Below are 16,945 nucleotides of genomic sequence, written 5' to 3'. Positions count from 1 at the left end.
GGATAGGATTAGTACTACGAGAGACATTCCACTGACATGTGTGACGACACATAGTACCCTATCCAACTTCATGAAAAAATCAATCAACAAGAACTGGAGAATTCTGTCCAGTACAAATAAGACTTGGGAAAAACCTCTTTTTTCCTTCAAAAAGGGACGCAGTCTGAAGGATGCCTTGGTACACACCCGGCCAAAACAAGAACTCATAGTGACTTCAAGTTCTGTTACTGAAGTCTGGGGTCTACCTAAAGTGGTTGGTCATTACCCCTGCTCTAATTGCAGCGTCTGCCACTTGACAATACACTCGAAAACGTTAGAACTTGAACCCGGAAAAACCTGGACTCAAAGAGATCACACAAACTGTAACACCGAAAATGTGATCTACCTCATCACCTGCCCTTGCAAACTACGTTATGTTGGTATGACGAGCAGAAGGGTGAAACAGAGAATCTCTGAGCACCGGTCAAACGTAAGATGTAAAATAGCGACAACGAAAATGAGCAGACACTTTCTCGAACTCAACGACACCACAAATGATATGCAATGGACTATCATTGAACACTTGGACAGCGGCCATAATATCAATAACCGCCTTTTTGAGAAAGAACAGCGTTGGGTCTATAGGCTCGGGACCCATCTGCTTGGGCTCAATGACGATATCCCATGGAATTCTGTGACCAAATGAATAAAAAGCAATTGAGTCAGATTGATTGGTGTCAGACAGACAGATAATTGTCAACTGCTGTAAGCATAGCAGTTTTATCCCCTTCTTTACTTTGCCATATGTAACTACAAGTAACACGATGTCCCCCTCACTACCAGCATTCAGACAACATTAGCCAAGTCTATCCTAACGGGTGTTCATACAGTAATACCTTTCACCTACCGCTTCGATACCAATGCCGAGGGCTGTCCCAATTACTGACAACATTGGCGAACCGGCATCGGCAAAGGATTACCATAGCAACTGACACTAACGTTGTACTTCCTGATCATGTGACGATCTCGTCAGATGACGATGGCCCTCTCTGATTGGTCCACAACGCGGCAGTGCTAGCCTTCGACCACGCTCACCCGGAAGTTGTTTTCCGGTAACTCTCCATTTTAACGCTCTCCCGGCCCGGCGTCCACATCTTCGAGGTCCGGTCGAGGGAAGACATAGGTGCCGAGCGGGTGCCGAACGTCGAGGGCGTGAGTAGAGATCACCCCGTATTTACACTGCGCTCATCAAGCTAAGTATTCCGAAAACGCTACACGATTGATTGTACTGCTTTTTCCTCTGTTTTGACAAAATTACAGGGTGTGCCAATTACGTTCCCACCCCCCTCCTGAGACCCATGGTGCGAATTTTCAACACCAGAAAAGTGAGATATGTATATACTGAAAACTTGTAATTTGCTAGCACGGCTGTGCCTGCATTTTAATTTGATAGTTGTAAGGTTCAATACCTTTTTATTTTTAATCAACCTGAATTTTATCTAGCACGAATAGTACACAGCACTACCCATCGTGTATTATCTGATAACCCAGGGACTATGGTGGTGATAACTATACCGGTATTCTCATCACATTTGTCTCCTGAATCACGCGTTGGAGCACTATCGATGTACAGTGTCTAGCATCATGACTGAATGTATGTATTGTCCTATCTGTATGTCTTGTCCTTTATATTCACAGGTGCAGAAACGCTCAAGTCGGAAGCCTCCTAAACCAGGAGTCATTAGGCAGAATCAATTTTTCTTTTCTAATATTTTTGCACTTTTTCACCATTTTGTTAATTTTCACTCTCACGTCCCTAGGTTGGGGTGGGCCTTAGCGTGTCCATTTCCACCAGGGTTTATTTCACTAAAGTCCTGATGAATGCCAGGTAAAATCACACCGTTTCATGGCTGAAACATGTCGACTGATACTTAAGAAATTCCCACTCCAATAATTGTGGACGCAATTTCCAGACACATAATTTTAAGTCTCTCCCTAGTGATCATTTCAATAAAGTTATTTTTGATACACTACGGACTGTTTTTAACCATTCAACACTCACTAGTTACTTTTTTCGCACAACACTGCCTGAACTCACTAACCTGCTCCGCAGTAGATCTGGCGTCGCAGCACACCGAAGAGACACTCGGTCTCTTTGGTGGGCCCAATGATGAAGCATGTCATCACTAGGTGGTGAGTGAGGGCTTTCTATAAACCACTTAAACGTCTTAATTGAAGCAGTTGTCGTGCTCCTCTTCTGTGGTCTTGCTTAAACTCATAGTACTGGACACTCTTCTTTTGTTTATTTGTTACTACCGGGGTTTAAGAGTGTCACTCTACGCTCCCTACCTCTCCTTTTGTTTAGCTATACTTGGCAGCGCAGAGCTGTGAGAGCTGTTTTTACCCAGGCTTGCCCTGACAGGCCCTGTGTATTTTAAAATCTCTATATTCAGTGTCTCACTCCCCTGGTCTCACCATGTCGAACTTAGGATTAACGTACTCTGAATCCGAGATAGCAGATCTCCTGTCTGACTCTAATCTATTTGCTGATCCGGTAGTCTCGCAAGCTATAGCTCACACCTCCGAGTGGGAGAAATTGACAGAAATCAAATGAGAGCGAATACGAACAATACTCCATGGAACTATACTAAAACAATACCTCATTAAAAATACAGCGCCTAGAGGGCCATTAGTTGCCAATGCCCCGAGAATTTTTTTGAATGATGCAACCTTCAGGAAGGAATGGGCCATGATCGCGTGGCACTGTACCCGCGACTGGCTCGTCCTGATAATAAAAACAGCCCTAAGACTCTCAGAGACCCTTCTTGTTGAAATTCAAGAGACAGAGTCTCGCTTCAAAACCACAATAACCGGTTTTAAAAAAAAGCTTGATGAAATCAACAAAGACCTCAATGAATATAAAGAAAACCTGACCCAAGCAAAAGTCACCAAGTTTCAGAAAGACTTAACTAAATTTCATTTTGAAAAAGTCTACCCTTATTCAGTGGCCTCCTACACACCGCCTACACGAAACCCAAGCAGTAATGATCAAACTAATGATGATTCATCCAACAGCAGTAGTTCAAGTACCGGTTCCTACAAACAAGGTAGAAGACGAGGTAATAGAGGTAACCGTAATAACAGAGGGCGATCTGCCCGTAATAACCAGTCGCAGGGATGGCCTGCTCCACCTCTAATGATGAGGATGGGACAACAATTCCCCTTCCCTCAACCACCTTATCCATTCATGGGATGGAACCCGGGCTTTATGCCACAACCAAATTTCAACCCCCAATACCGCCAGCCTTTTTTAGACCAGGGCCAGAGAGGAAGAGGGAGGAGAAGAGGGTCGAATCAAGTAACTTGGGAAGATCAGGACGCGGTGAGCAACCACACCCTCAACAAGGACCAACAACCGGGAACGAGCAACATGTGAGTCTAATAACGAATTTGTCTGATAAGATTCTATCTCCGGTGGAAGTAAAGATCCTTGAAAAGGGTCTAGGCTTTGTCCCTACATCTCGCCCTGACAAGTTTTTGCTCCACTGCGAACTCGCTGCATTCTTTAGGAAGCTGAAACTTAAAGCTTTCTTCGAGGGGAAGGAAGACCCTAATGAAGCTACTCGCAATGGGGACACAAGCCTGAGATTGAACTCTACGTTTAACCCCCCTCCACATACAGTGCCGGCTGCTATCATTGCTTTTGAACAGGCAGTATCTCTAGACCTGGAAACCTGCCAAGACCCAACAACCTATCATAATTTCAGTACTGCAGAATACCATGCATTACAAGCCTTACAAAAGGACCAGAACATCACGATCAAGCCAGCTGACAAAGGCGGCGGCCTTGTCATACAAAATACTACTGACTATGACAAGGCTTGTCAATTACTCCTGAATGACAAAAAGAATTATAAACCACTAACAACAGATTCGACAGAGGACCTGAGAACACGAATCTCAATCTGGTTATTAAGGCAGAAAAAGACGGACACATTTCAAGAAATGAGGCAGCTTTCCTCAGTACTAGTGAAAGTATAATTCCGTATTTTTACACACTGCCCAAAACTCATAAAAACCGGATGCCCCCCCCCGGACGCCCCATCGTTTCCGGTATTGGATCCTTACAGGAACCTTTATCGCGCTTTTGTGATTTTTACCTAAAGCCGATTGTCCAGCACACCCCAACCTATCTTAAGGATACCAAAAGCCTCCTCCAGCTAATACAGGATCTTGTCTTCTCTGAAAACACAGTGACACTGGTCACATTAGATATCGAGAGCCTATATACGAGCATCCCACAGGACGACACCATCAAGGTCCTGGGGTCAGCTCTAGATTCCATTGAGTGGAATTACCAGGCTTCGAAAAATGTCATACTGGACTGCGCAACACTAGCCCTTAAAGATAATTTTTTCTCTTATAAGGGTAACCTCTTCCTTCAATGTACTGGTACCTCGATGGGCAGTACCTTTGCCCCAAGCGTGGCAGGGCTGTACGTAGCAGATTTCGAAGCTAAACACATCCTACAACCCAACAGCCCTTTCTCAAGTTCTATCCATTTTTGGAAACGCTACATCGACGATATCCTGATCATTTGGATCGGCGATGATGATCAGTTACAGGCCTTTTTCACCTGGGTGAATACCCTAGACCAAAACTTAAGATTTACCCATGCCAGTAGTAAATCTGAGGTCACTTTCCTCGATGTAACAATCCAAGTCAAAGGCACGAGACTCATAACCAAGACATATCACAAACCGACTGCTAAAAATACCCTCCTTGAGTATACCAGTTTTCATCCTCGTCCCCTAAAAGAAAATCTTCCGTATGGCCAGTTTCTACGGTTAAGAAGGAACTGTTCCGAATTACACGATTTCAAAACCCAGTCTGCTGATCTAACATCTAAGTTAAAGATGAGAGGCTATCCACAGTTAATTTTGAATAAAGGTTACAAAAGAGCACGGAATCAGCCGAGGGAAGCACTCCTTGAGGATAGGATTAGTACTACGAGAGACATTCCACTGACATGTGTGACGACACATAGTACCCTATCCAACTTCATGAAAAAATCAATCAACAAGAACTGGAGAATTCTGTCCAGTACAAATAAGACTTGGGAAAAACCTCTTTTTTCCTTCAAAAAGGGACGCAGTCTGAAGGATGCCTTGGTACACACCCGGCCAAAACAAGAACCCACAGTGACTCCAAGATCTGTTACTGAAGTCTGGGGTCTACCTAAAGTGGTTGGTCATTACCCCTGCTCTAATTGCAGCGTCTGCCACTTGACAGTACACTCAAAAACGTTAGAACTTGAACCCGGAAAAACCTGGACTCAAAGAGATCACACAAACTGTAACACCGAAAATGTGATCTACCTCATCACCTGCCCTTGCAAACTACGTTATGTTGGTATGACGAGCAGAAGGGTGAAACAGAGAATCTCTGAGCACCGGTCAAACGTAAGATGTAAAATAGCGACAACGAAAATGAGCAGACACTTTCTCGAACTCAACGACACCACAAATGATATGCAATGGACTATCATTGAACACTTGGACAGCGGCCATAATATCAATAACCGCCTTTTTGAGAAAGAACAGCGTTGGGTCTATAGGCTTGGGACCCATCTGCTTGGGCTCAATGACGATATCCCATGGAATTCTGTGACCAAATGAATAAAAAGCAATTGAGTCAGATTGATTGGTGTCAGACAGACAGATAATTGTCAACTGCTGTAAGCATAGCAGTCTTATCCCCTTCTTTACTTTGCCATATGTAACTACAAGTAACACGATGTCCCCCTCACTACCAGCATTCAGACAACATTAGCCAAGTCTATCCTAACGGGTGTTCATACAGTAATACCTTTCACCTACCGCTTCGATACCAATGCCGAGGGCTGTCCCAATTACTGACAACATTGGCGAACCGGCATCGGCAAAGGATTACCATAGCAACTGACACTAACGTTGTGCTTCCTGATCATGTGACGATCTCGTCAGATGACGATGGCCCTCTCTGATTGGTCCACAACGCGGCAGTGCTAGCCTTCGACCACGCCCACCCCGAAGTTGTTTTCCGGTAACTCTCCATTTTAACGCTCTCCCGGCCCCGTGTCCACATCTTCGGGGTCCGGTCGAGGGAAGACATAGGTGCCGAGCGGGTGCCGAACGTCGAGGGCGTGAGTAGAGATCACCCCGTATTTACACTGCGCTCCTCAAGCTAAGTATTCCGAAAACGCTACACGATTGACTGTACTGCTTTTTCCTCTGTTTTGACAAAATTACAGGGTGTGCCAATTACGTTCCCACCCCCCTCCTGAGACCCATGGTGCGAATTTTCAACACCAGAAAAGTGAGATATGTATATACTGAAAACTTGTAATTTGCTAGCACGGCTGTGCCTGCATTATAATTTGATAATTGTAAGGTTCAATACCTTTTTGTTTTTAATCAACCTGAATTTTATCTAGCACGAATAGTACACAGCACTACCCATCGTGTATTATCTGATAACCCAGGGACTATGGTGGTGATAACTATACCGGTATTCTCATCACATTTGTCTCCTGAATCACGCGTTGGAGCACTATCGATGTACAGTGTCTAGCATCAGCACTGAATGTATGTCTTGTCCTATCTGTATGTCTTGTCCTTTATATTCACAGGTGCAGAAACACTCAAGTCGGAAGCCTCCTAAACCAGGAGTCATTAGGCAGAATCAATTTTTCTTCCTAATATTTTTGCACTTTTTCACCATTTTGTTAATTTTCACTCTCACGTCCCTAGGTTGGGGTGGGCCTTAGCGTGTCCATTTCCACCAGGGTTTATTTCACTAAAGTCCTGATGAATGCCAGGTAAAATCACACCGTTTCATGGCTGAAACATGTCGACTGATACTTAAGAAATTCCCACTCCAATAATTGTGGACGCAATTTCCAGACACATAATTTTAAGTCTCTCCCTTGTGATCATTTCAATAAAGTTATTTTTGATACACTACGGACTGTTTTTAACCATTCAACACTCACTAGTTACTTTTTTCGCACAACACTGCCTGGACTCACTAACCTGCTCCGCAGTAGATCTGGCGTCGCAGCACACCGAAGAGACACTCGGTCTCTTTGGTGGGCCCAATGATGAAGCATGTCATCACTAGGTGGTGAGTGAGGGCTTTCTATAAACCACTTAAACGTCTTAATTGAAGCCGTTGTCGTGCTCCTCTTCTGTGGTCTTGCTTGAACTCATAGTATTGGACACTCTTCTTTTGTTTATTCGTTTGAAAGATTTGGCACACACCCTGTGGGCCACTGATTCCACCACAGTAGGATGTATGGAAATAACACCTCACAAGGTTACACTGAAAGAGGGGGCCCAACTACCACGCATAAGGCAATACAAAATTCCACCTCAGGCTGAACAAGCATTAATGTTAATTATTCAGGACCTAATACAGTCAGGTGTGATTAAGGAAACAACTTCTAACATTTGCAATTCCCCTGTTTTACCAGTTCATAAAAAAGTGGAACCAGGAACACCACCTGTCTACAGACTAGTGGTGGATTTGAGAGAGCTCAATAAATGTGTCGTTCCACAACACCCTGTGGTTCCAGACATCTCCACCCTACTCACAGCCATAGATGCGGAAGCAACGCATTTTTCGGTCATTGACTTGAAAAACGCATTCTTTAGCATACCTATTCACCCAGACAGTCAATACCTTTTTGGCTTCTCCTTACAAGGACGAAGTTTCCAATTCACAAGAGCTCCTCAAGGTTTCACAGAGAGTCCAAGCGTATATAGCCAAGCATTAAAAAGACAACTAGATACTGTTCAAATGCCCACGGATACAGCCATACTACAATATGTTGATGATATCCTCATTACGGCCAGATCTGACGCAGCATGTGCTGAAGCATCACTACTAGTACTAGAATTCCTAGCTGCAAATGGCCATAAAGTTTCCCCTGGTAAGATCCAATTTTGTTTACAGCAAGTGGCATACTTAGGGCACTTGCTGTCAAAGGAGGGTAGGCAGCTTACACAGGAACGCATCCAACTCATACAACAAATACCACAACCAACAACACAGAAACAAGTTCGAGCCTTTGTTGGTCTCACCTCATATTGTAGACAGTGGATCCCACAATTTGCACTCATTTCCAAACCGTTAGTGCAGCTGACAACACTCGAAGCTGGCGCTACTCCACAATTACCCTGGACAGATGAACACACGCAAGCCTTTCAGTCTCTTAAAAAAGCTATGTGTCAAGCCCCAGTGCTGGCAACACCTAATTACACCAAAGATTTTACATTATTTGTAACAGAAAACTCAGGTACAGCACTATCAGTTCTGACCCAACTTCAAGCAGACAAACATAAACCATGTGGTTATTTTTCAAGCACATTAGATCCAGTAGCACAAGCATTGCCTGCATGTCTAAAATCAGTAGCAGCTACTGCACAAGCTATTAGACAAAGCGATTCTATTGTATTGGGACATCATCTGATAGGTCAGGTCCCACACGCTGTAGAACTTCTGTTAAACAGAACACAAACACAGCATCTGACAATAGCCAGACTCACCGGATATGAGATGACACTTTTTCAGCCACACATTGAGATTAGACGCTGCAACATTTTAAACCCAGCAACACTGTTGCCACTGACCTCTCCTACTGAAGAAATTCACGATTGTATTGACATAATTGATTTAGTGACCAAACCAAGACCAGATTTACAAGATACTCCCCTTGCTAAGGCAGAAATGACACTCTTTGTTGATGGTTCATGTATGAGACTCCCCACAGGAGAATTAGCAGCAGCCTATGCCGTCACAAATGGTACAGACACTTTAGAAGCACACAAGATAGAGATACTGTCGGCACAGGCAGCAGAACTCATAGCCCTAACACGAGCATGTCACTTAGCAAAAGGAAAGTCAGTTAACATCTACACTGATTCACAATATGCCTTTGGAGTTGTACACAACTTCGGTACATTATGGAACGAGAGAGGATTTCTCACATCACATGGGTCCAGAATACAGCATGCTACACTCATCACTGCCCTCTTAGAGGCCAGTCAGTTACCAGAGAAAATCGCAGTGCTAAAATGTAAAGCGCACACAAAAGGAACAGATGAAATATCAAAAGGAAATGATTCTGCAGACAGTGCAGCCAAGTTAGCAGCAAACACAGAATTAAGTATACCACACCGCCAATATACAATACCAGACCTCTTTTCTGACATCCAGGATGTCCAAAGTCACGCCACACCACAGGAACTGCTAGAATGGAAGGAAAAAGGAGGGGTCCTTACAGATCAAGGCTGGATGACACCTGAAAGAGCAGTATGGTTTCTACCGGATGCCATGGTACAGGTTATGGTAAACACCATTCATGGACCAGCGCATCTGGGAGAAAAAGCAATGTTAGACAGCTTACAGAATATATGGCACAACAAACATTTGAGAGCTGCAGCCAAACAAAAAATTAAAACGTGCATGATTTGTAATCAGTTCAACCCAGGAAAAGGCACAAAGGTGGAACAGGGAGGATTCCAACCCCCTGACCATCCATTTGAAGTTCTCCAGATAGATGGACTATATCCAGATGGAGAGATGTAGAGGTCACAAGTATGTGCTAGTTGTAGTGTGTGCTCTGACCAGATGGACAGAAGCCTATCCCGTCACAGATTAAACTGCAACGACAACTGCTAAACAATTAGTTAGAGAGTTTTTCCCGAGGTATGGGTTGCCCCGTGTCATCTACTCAGATAACGGCCAACCTTTTTCCTCTGAACTCATGAAGCAAGTGTCTCTTCTGTTAGGGTACACTTGGAAGTTTCACTGTGTAAGACATCCTCAGGCAGCAGGTCTAGTAGAAAGGCACAACCAAACTTTGAAGACAAAATTGGCCAAGATATGCACTGACAAAGGCGTTGACTGGATGGTAGCCTTACCGGTTGCCCTCTTCTACATGCGTATGGTAGCCCATTCCAGAACTGGCTTATCTCCATATGAAGTGGTCTTTGGCAGACCACCAAATATGTGGGGTACGCCAAGGCCTAAAAGAATAACTGATGTTGACAGTACTATGCTGACTGACTACCTGGCTTCCTTGATGTCTGCACTCCAATCTTGTCGTTCTCAGGTTGCTGCCACCTTCCCTGACAAATTCAACCCAGAAGAACACGCCATCCGACCCTGGGACTGGGTCCTCGTGAGGAACTTCGACCGGACCAGTCCCCTCCAGCTCAGGTGGAAGAAGCCAAGACTCGTACTACTAACAAAACGGACAGCAGTGAAGGTCGAGGGCAGAAAGGGCTGGCTCCACGCAAGCCACTGCCGGAAACATTTTGGACAAAAAGACACTGTTGCTGATGGCCCTGCCAATCCCACTGACATTGTGACTGAACAATCTTAATTGCCTTTGGAACTAACCCCACAACCGGATTACAAATCAAAGTTAAGGTCTGCCATTCGGACTCTGGCTAATTAAGTCCATTGGGCGTCGGTCCAGTGGTGAAGCGGTTGGAGCATGGGAATGGATTTTAACACCTGGACTATGTGGGAGAAAAAAAATGAACTCTAGAAAAAGACATAATGGTCCTATTATATGTTTGACAGTATTATTTTTCCTCATGGCAGTTATGACGTGTCTTGGTTGGATTCTCCACACTGTTTTTCCTCCAACACAACACACCTCTCATACACCCAACAGCACTCAGGAACACACCTATCACAACCTACCCCCTCATGAACAAGCCCATAGACTAGCCTTGCGAAACAATACCTTCATACAGATGCTACACCACACTCAGCAGGCCAGTAATAGGACCAATTGTTGGATATGTGGCCGCATCCCACCTCATCAGAAAAAGGGAGGGATGCCTCTTTTTCCTTTCCCATTCTCTTATAATGGAACTTGTGAAGCCTGGTTCACCCTAATAACAGCTGACGATACTACCCCCACCTCCTGCCCTGACGGAAATAATTCATGCAAGAATGGGTGGCCTTGGGGGGATTTAAACAAGGTACTCAATACTGCCTGTTACCCTAATAAGGAGGGAGATCCTCAGGCGACCGGTACAGTCCTAGAAAGTGAAGAATACAAGCAAGGAAACAAGACCATGTCCTACAAGATGTTAAATACCAAACCTAAAAAGAATGCTGGTCCCCCTTCCATCTCGGTCTCACCAGTAAAAGGACACCTGTGCATCCAGAAAAATGGCTCTGTTCCATTAGGACACAGTGACTGTCATACCACTATAAGTTTTGAAGACAGAGGAAAGTCCTCATTTCTAGCATCTCGCCATACTTATTTCATCTGTGGCCAAACGGCCTATGTGCAGCTGCCCTTGAACTGGGGGGGAACTTGCTGTATAGCATTCCTGTTACCCCCTGTCTTTGTGGCCCCATCCACTTACCACCGAGACCTCCTAGCGGCCCATGTCAGACATAAAAGAACGATCGATAACTCCTTGGTTGACCAAACGGAAACCTCATGGGAACAGTATACAGATTTTAACAAAGGGTTCTTCTCCTTTGTTGGCCCTGTACAGAACAGCAAGCTTATACGCAGGTTGACAAGGACCTTAGAGGCTGTTGTAAACCAGACGGCGTCTGCCCTGGGGAGCTTAACCCAGGAGCAGTCTGCCATACGATTGGTTACTCTCCAAAATCGCCTTGTCCTTGACATCATCTTGGCTGACAGAGGCGGAGCCTGTAAAATTATAGGCTCTAGCTGCTGTATATTTATTCCTGATAATTCCCCATCTGTATACACGGCCATAACAAATTACACAAGATAGCCGTAAGTTTACATCAAGAACCTGGCACTTGGACGTGGTCTGACTGGTTCTGGAAGATAATATCGTCCTGGGGATGGCAACTGCTGTCATCAGCAGGTATAATATTCCTGATAATAACTGGATGCTGCCTTTTCATCCAATGTGGTCCTGCCCTGTGCGGTCTATGCGCTGCAAAATGCATTCCTAAATCACTTGTCCAGCAGAGAGAAAGGGAAAGAATCATGTTACAAGAATGTATAAATGATCTCATGCAAATTGACATATAATGTAGGTACACTCTGGGGCAAGGAGGGAATGTGGAAATAAAATCTATAATTATGCCCCTTCGCTGCCCTCTGCGCAATCTAATTATGTTCCTTTGCGCGATCCCCTTTGCGCGATTAATAATTGCCCACATTAAAAGCCGGCACCATTTTGTTTTTAATTCACCCTTTGGTGTCCCAAGACCCCGAGCACGAGCACGACAACCCTGCACCTGGCCTTCCTCATTTTCACCATCTGTCTCTGTGGTTTCTGCCAAGTCCGGGAAACCAGTACATGAGTTCCTGCTCCCCCGCAGAGATGGTTCATGTTTCTTACATGAAGCACGAGCACAAACCCCCAAATGAGGAAGCCTCCCCCTTCCAACTGTCAGACTATTTCCCATCGCAAGTCCCCTCACGAAGCCTAAGACACGCCCCCATTTCTTCACACTCTGCTCCTCTTGCTGATCTTTGTTCCTCTATCTGCCATGACCTGTTTGTTCCTCTATTTTGCCTCGTGACCAAGACTGTATAAATATTCTGCTGTTGAAAACAAAGACACCCCCACTTCAAGAGAGGGACTTGAGAGATTGCTCCTGTGCCCGCTTGGTGCTGGAAGCGCTCCCCTTAACTCGAGTTATTGGTCTTCTCCTCCTTCATTTGAGCACCACGGACTCCTCGCTTTGCATTGACAAGAAATTATGATTTATGAAGCATAGAAATTCAGAAATGAGGTAATAAGTAAATTTAATTTACCACAGATGGATCATATTGGAAAGATGCAGGAGGATAATTGATAGCTGCATATGCCATCTGTACTGTTGTAGGAGTGGTAAAAGCTTCCTGTTCGCAAGGAGTGTATTCTGCACAAGTTGGTAAATTGGTTGCCTTAACATGGGCTTGCAGCATTACTGAACAATTGAGAGTTACCATATTTACTGACAGCCAATATGGTTTTGTGGTTGTCCATGATTTTTGGCAGTTGTGGTCTCAACGTGAGTTTATGACCTCTTCGGCTTCCCACATCCGAAATGGATAGAGCCCGAAAACCTACTACTGTCATGACAACTGTCCGCTCACATTGTAATGGTTAAATGCCCAATCCACAGACAGGTAAGCGATTACATAACAGTTGGTAACCGCTATGCAGATGAGACTGTGTGCTAGTGTGCCCTAAATTCTAACATTTTCAATTGGGATCCACTGAAAGAGAAAACTGATGTTACAGAATGTAGGCTGATGTTGTTGGCTGGGGAAATATGGGAAGAAATGAAAGCTTTGTAGGATGAAGTGCCAGAAATTGAGAGATAAGGGTGGATAAAAGCGGGTTGTCCACAAAGACAGAAAAATGAGGTGTGGGTATACACGGATGGAAGACCAGTACTACCTGAAAGTTTGTTGTCACCAATGGCAAAAAACTATCATGGTCCTGCACACGTTGGGAGGGCTACTATGAGGCATTCTTTCAACAAACCTGGTTCAATCCTCAATTCAGAGCTGTTGCAGAGGTGCTTTGCCAAAGGTGTGTTGTAAAATGTGGGAAAGTAAACACTAATTACAATGAGTAAGGAAGATTTGGAGGACCTTTGAACAGAATGCAACTCAATTGTATCCAAATACCCCTTGCAATGGACTGAAATATGTTCTTGTGATTGTGTTTCTGTTCTCTCGTTGGGTGGAAGCCTACCTAACCAGGCGTAATGAGAGCTTAACCGTAGCAAAATTACTCCTTTGAGAGCTCATTCCGTGTTTTGGATTTCCGACTTCTTTGGAATAAGAAAGAGGAACGCACTTAATAATGAGGTGCTGAGAATGCTCTGTGTAGCATAACAGATTGAGCAAAAGTTGCATTGTGCTTATAGACCAGAAGCATCTGGAGTGGTCGAACAGGTTAATGGAACGCTGAAATCCAGAATGGCAAAAGTGTGTGCATCGACGTCACTGAAATTAACCGATGCTTTGCCCTTGGTGTTATGAGTTTGAGAAGTACCCCAGACAGAGGAACCCAAACTGTCCCCACGCAAAATCATAATGGGGAGGGCTGAGAGTAAGCCTACAGTGCAGGCAAATCAGTTAGTGAACATTACTGATGATTCGGTACTTGATTACTGTAAAGGATTGGCTGATGTAGTCCATTCTGTGTCTCAGCAGGTTGGGGAAGCTGCCATCTCACCTCAACAGTAGTGCCATGACCTTTGTCCTGGTGACCCAGTCGGCCATACCAGGTGATCCTTGTTACCATAACTGCTGTTAAATATGGTGGTCTGCCTAATTGGGTACATGCTGCCCATACTCACTGAGTCCTGTGTCCCCCTGAACATGCAGTACCTGTACTGGATGGACCGGTGGTCACAGTGAGGCATCCAACTCAGGTGAGTCATACAGTAAAGGGGGTTCCAGCTACTGGGTCTCGAAGCACTGGTTCAAGTAAGGGTCCTAGAGAGTCAGTCCCTGCTGTTACAGAGGGTCTCGGAAAGAAGGACCTGAGTTGGTGAGATACTGGCCCCGTTGGTGTGAACAGTGCAACCGAAACATGAGTAATAAGTGGAGACCATTGGCACAAAAGAACTGATAGATTGAGGCAAATCTTGACAGAAGGCAGAGTACTCCCATCTGTTATTGAAGTCTCAAGTCAATTGGAACAGAGCAACACTGATGATGATGGACCAACAGAAAGGAGTTCAAAGGTACCCAATCGAAGATATGCTGCACCTGAATGGACTTATCTGGCAGCAGCTAACAACTGGGAGAAAGCATATCAAGCTTTTTGCTTCAAAGATTCAAGCTCACAAAAACCAAAGTGAGGAACTGTTATAACAAAGAGCCATTGTCAAATCAAACAAAATATGAACGGAGAGGTCTATAAACATCTGAAGAGACAAAAATACACTGATAAACTTTTAAACCTGTGAACTGCAACATTGAATGGAAATATATAAAGAAAGATTCACTAATGGAACTCAATAATAAACTTTGCTGAAGAAATATTAAGCATTCTCTACAAAATGTAACAAAAATAGGAAACCTGTGTCTGGAGGGGTGAGAAATCCAAATATGGTGGGCCCGATTCACAAAAGTAATCTGAGACAAAATCTTAACTTTACGACTTTCGGTATTCACAAAAGGCATTTAGTAGTTGTAAAGTTAGGATTCCTAACTTTACTACTACTACTAACTACTAAACTGAGACAAAAAATCCTAAAGTTATGACTTTTGGTATTCACAAAAGGCATTTAGTAGTAGAAAAGTTAGGATTCCTAACTTTACTACTACTAAACTGAGAAAAATCCTAACTTAACGACTTTAGGTATTCACAAAAGGCATTTAGTAGTAGTAAAGTTAGGATTCCTAACTTTACTACAACTAAATGCCTTTTGTGAATACCAAAAGTCGTAAAGTTAGGATTATGTCTCAGATTACTTTTGTGAATCGGGCCTGGTATCTTGAAAACATAAATGCATATGTGCTTGCTACCTAGCTGCTTTTTCTATAGTTATCGTCATCCTACTTATTGTCTTAAATATTCCTCATCACATCTATACAAGGCATACTGTTAACCCTATTCCTGCTACTAAATCAAAAGAAGAAAAGAATGATGTAATTCTATCAACATCCTAACTGACAAAACTTCGCATCAAGATAAATCTATTAATGATTTGTCTCTAAATGTCTTTACTAAATTTCTGTATGAATATGTTGACAGTATGGATGCTCAAGATTGTTATTTATGCATGCAATTACCTACTTCTGTTTCTGAGGGGGTGACCTACCATCGCCTGCCTCTTACTTATGACACTTTATATAGTGTAATTACTAGCTTGTCCTATTGCAAAGGGCAATTTCCATATTACTATTCAAACTATGATTTAGTATTCTCAGAAGTACCAATTAAGAAAAATATAAACATTGCACATGATACACAAACTGCTGAAATAATGGGTGAATTTTCCAACCACACAAAGTATAGATACAGTTTATGTGCATAGACATAATCTAACCTGCTTTTTGCATAGTGTAGAAAAAGATTTTATCAATTCAGTTGAAGATAGACGTTGGGAAATAAATTCCACCTTGGGCACATCGGGAGGGTGAAATAAAAAAGGGTGATTCACACTCTGCAATGGTTCTAGATTGGCAACATAAAGGAAAGCTGTGTATATAAAGACGCAGAACTGAATTTAACAATAAATGTATTGGTTCCCATGAGGGTGATCACACCTTCCAAATAGTGAAAGGGCGAGGCTTATACCAGGGAGGAGTGGATCCTATATTTTCAGGAGTACATTACATTTGCGGGGGAAATGCCTATTACAGGTTACCAAAACATTGGTATGGATGCTGTTACAGGGGAATAGTATTTCCAAAAATGTATCATGTGAAACAAACAGAGGGAACCAATGAATTTAAGCATACATGCTTAAGAAGAGCAATTAGTGCTGATGAAACTATTTGTGATATATTTGGTGCAATAACCCATTGGTTGGAGTGATTCTAAATTCTCACAAGATTCAAAAACTCTCTACTGTTGTTGATCATTCATCAACTGATACCACTGGAGGTTTCCTTGTCATAGATCATGGGTACTCACAAACTTTCTCTCGGGGCCAAATTTACAGTTTGGTTTGTGTCCAAGGGCCGCACCGGTGGGGGCGGAGTGAGTGGGAGAGGGACGGGGCTAGAGCAACAAAAAAACTGACCATGAGGTTGATCACAGTTCCCTGCAGCGGACGCCTTCGTCCACTGATCCACCAGACCCGGCATACACACATATCTCTCTCTCTCTCTCTCTCTCTCTCTCTCTCTCTCTCTCTCGGTCTCCCTCCCTCTCTCTAGCTCTCTCTCCCTCCCTCTCTCCCAGTCTCCCTCTGTCTCACTCACTCTGACCGTCTCACTCCCTCTCTCTCTCTC

This window comes from Lissotriton helveticus, chromosome 6, assembly GCF_964261635.1.
Source record: "Lissotriton helveticus chromosome 6, aLisHel1.1, whole genome shotgun sequence".
In the NCBI taxonomy this organism is placed as follows: domain Eukaryota; kingdom Metazoa; phylum Chordata; class Amphibia; order Caudata; family Salamandridae; genus Lissotriton; species Lissotriton helveticus.
This window is presented reverse-complemented; position numbering follows the sequence as displayed.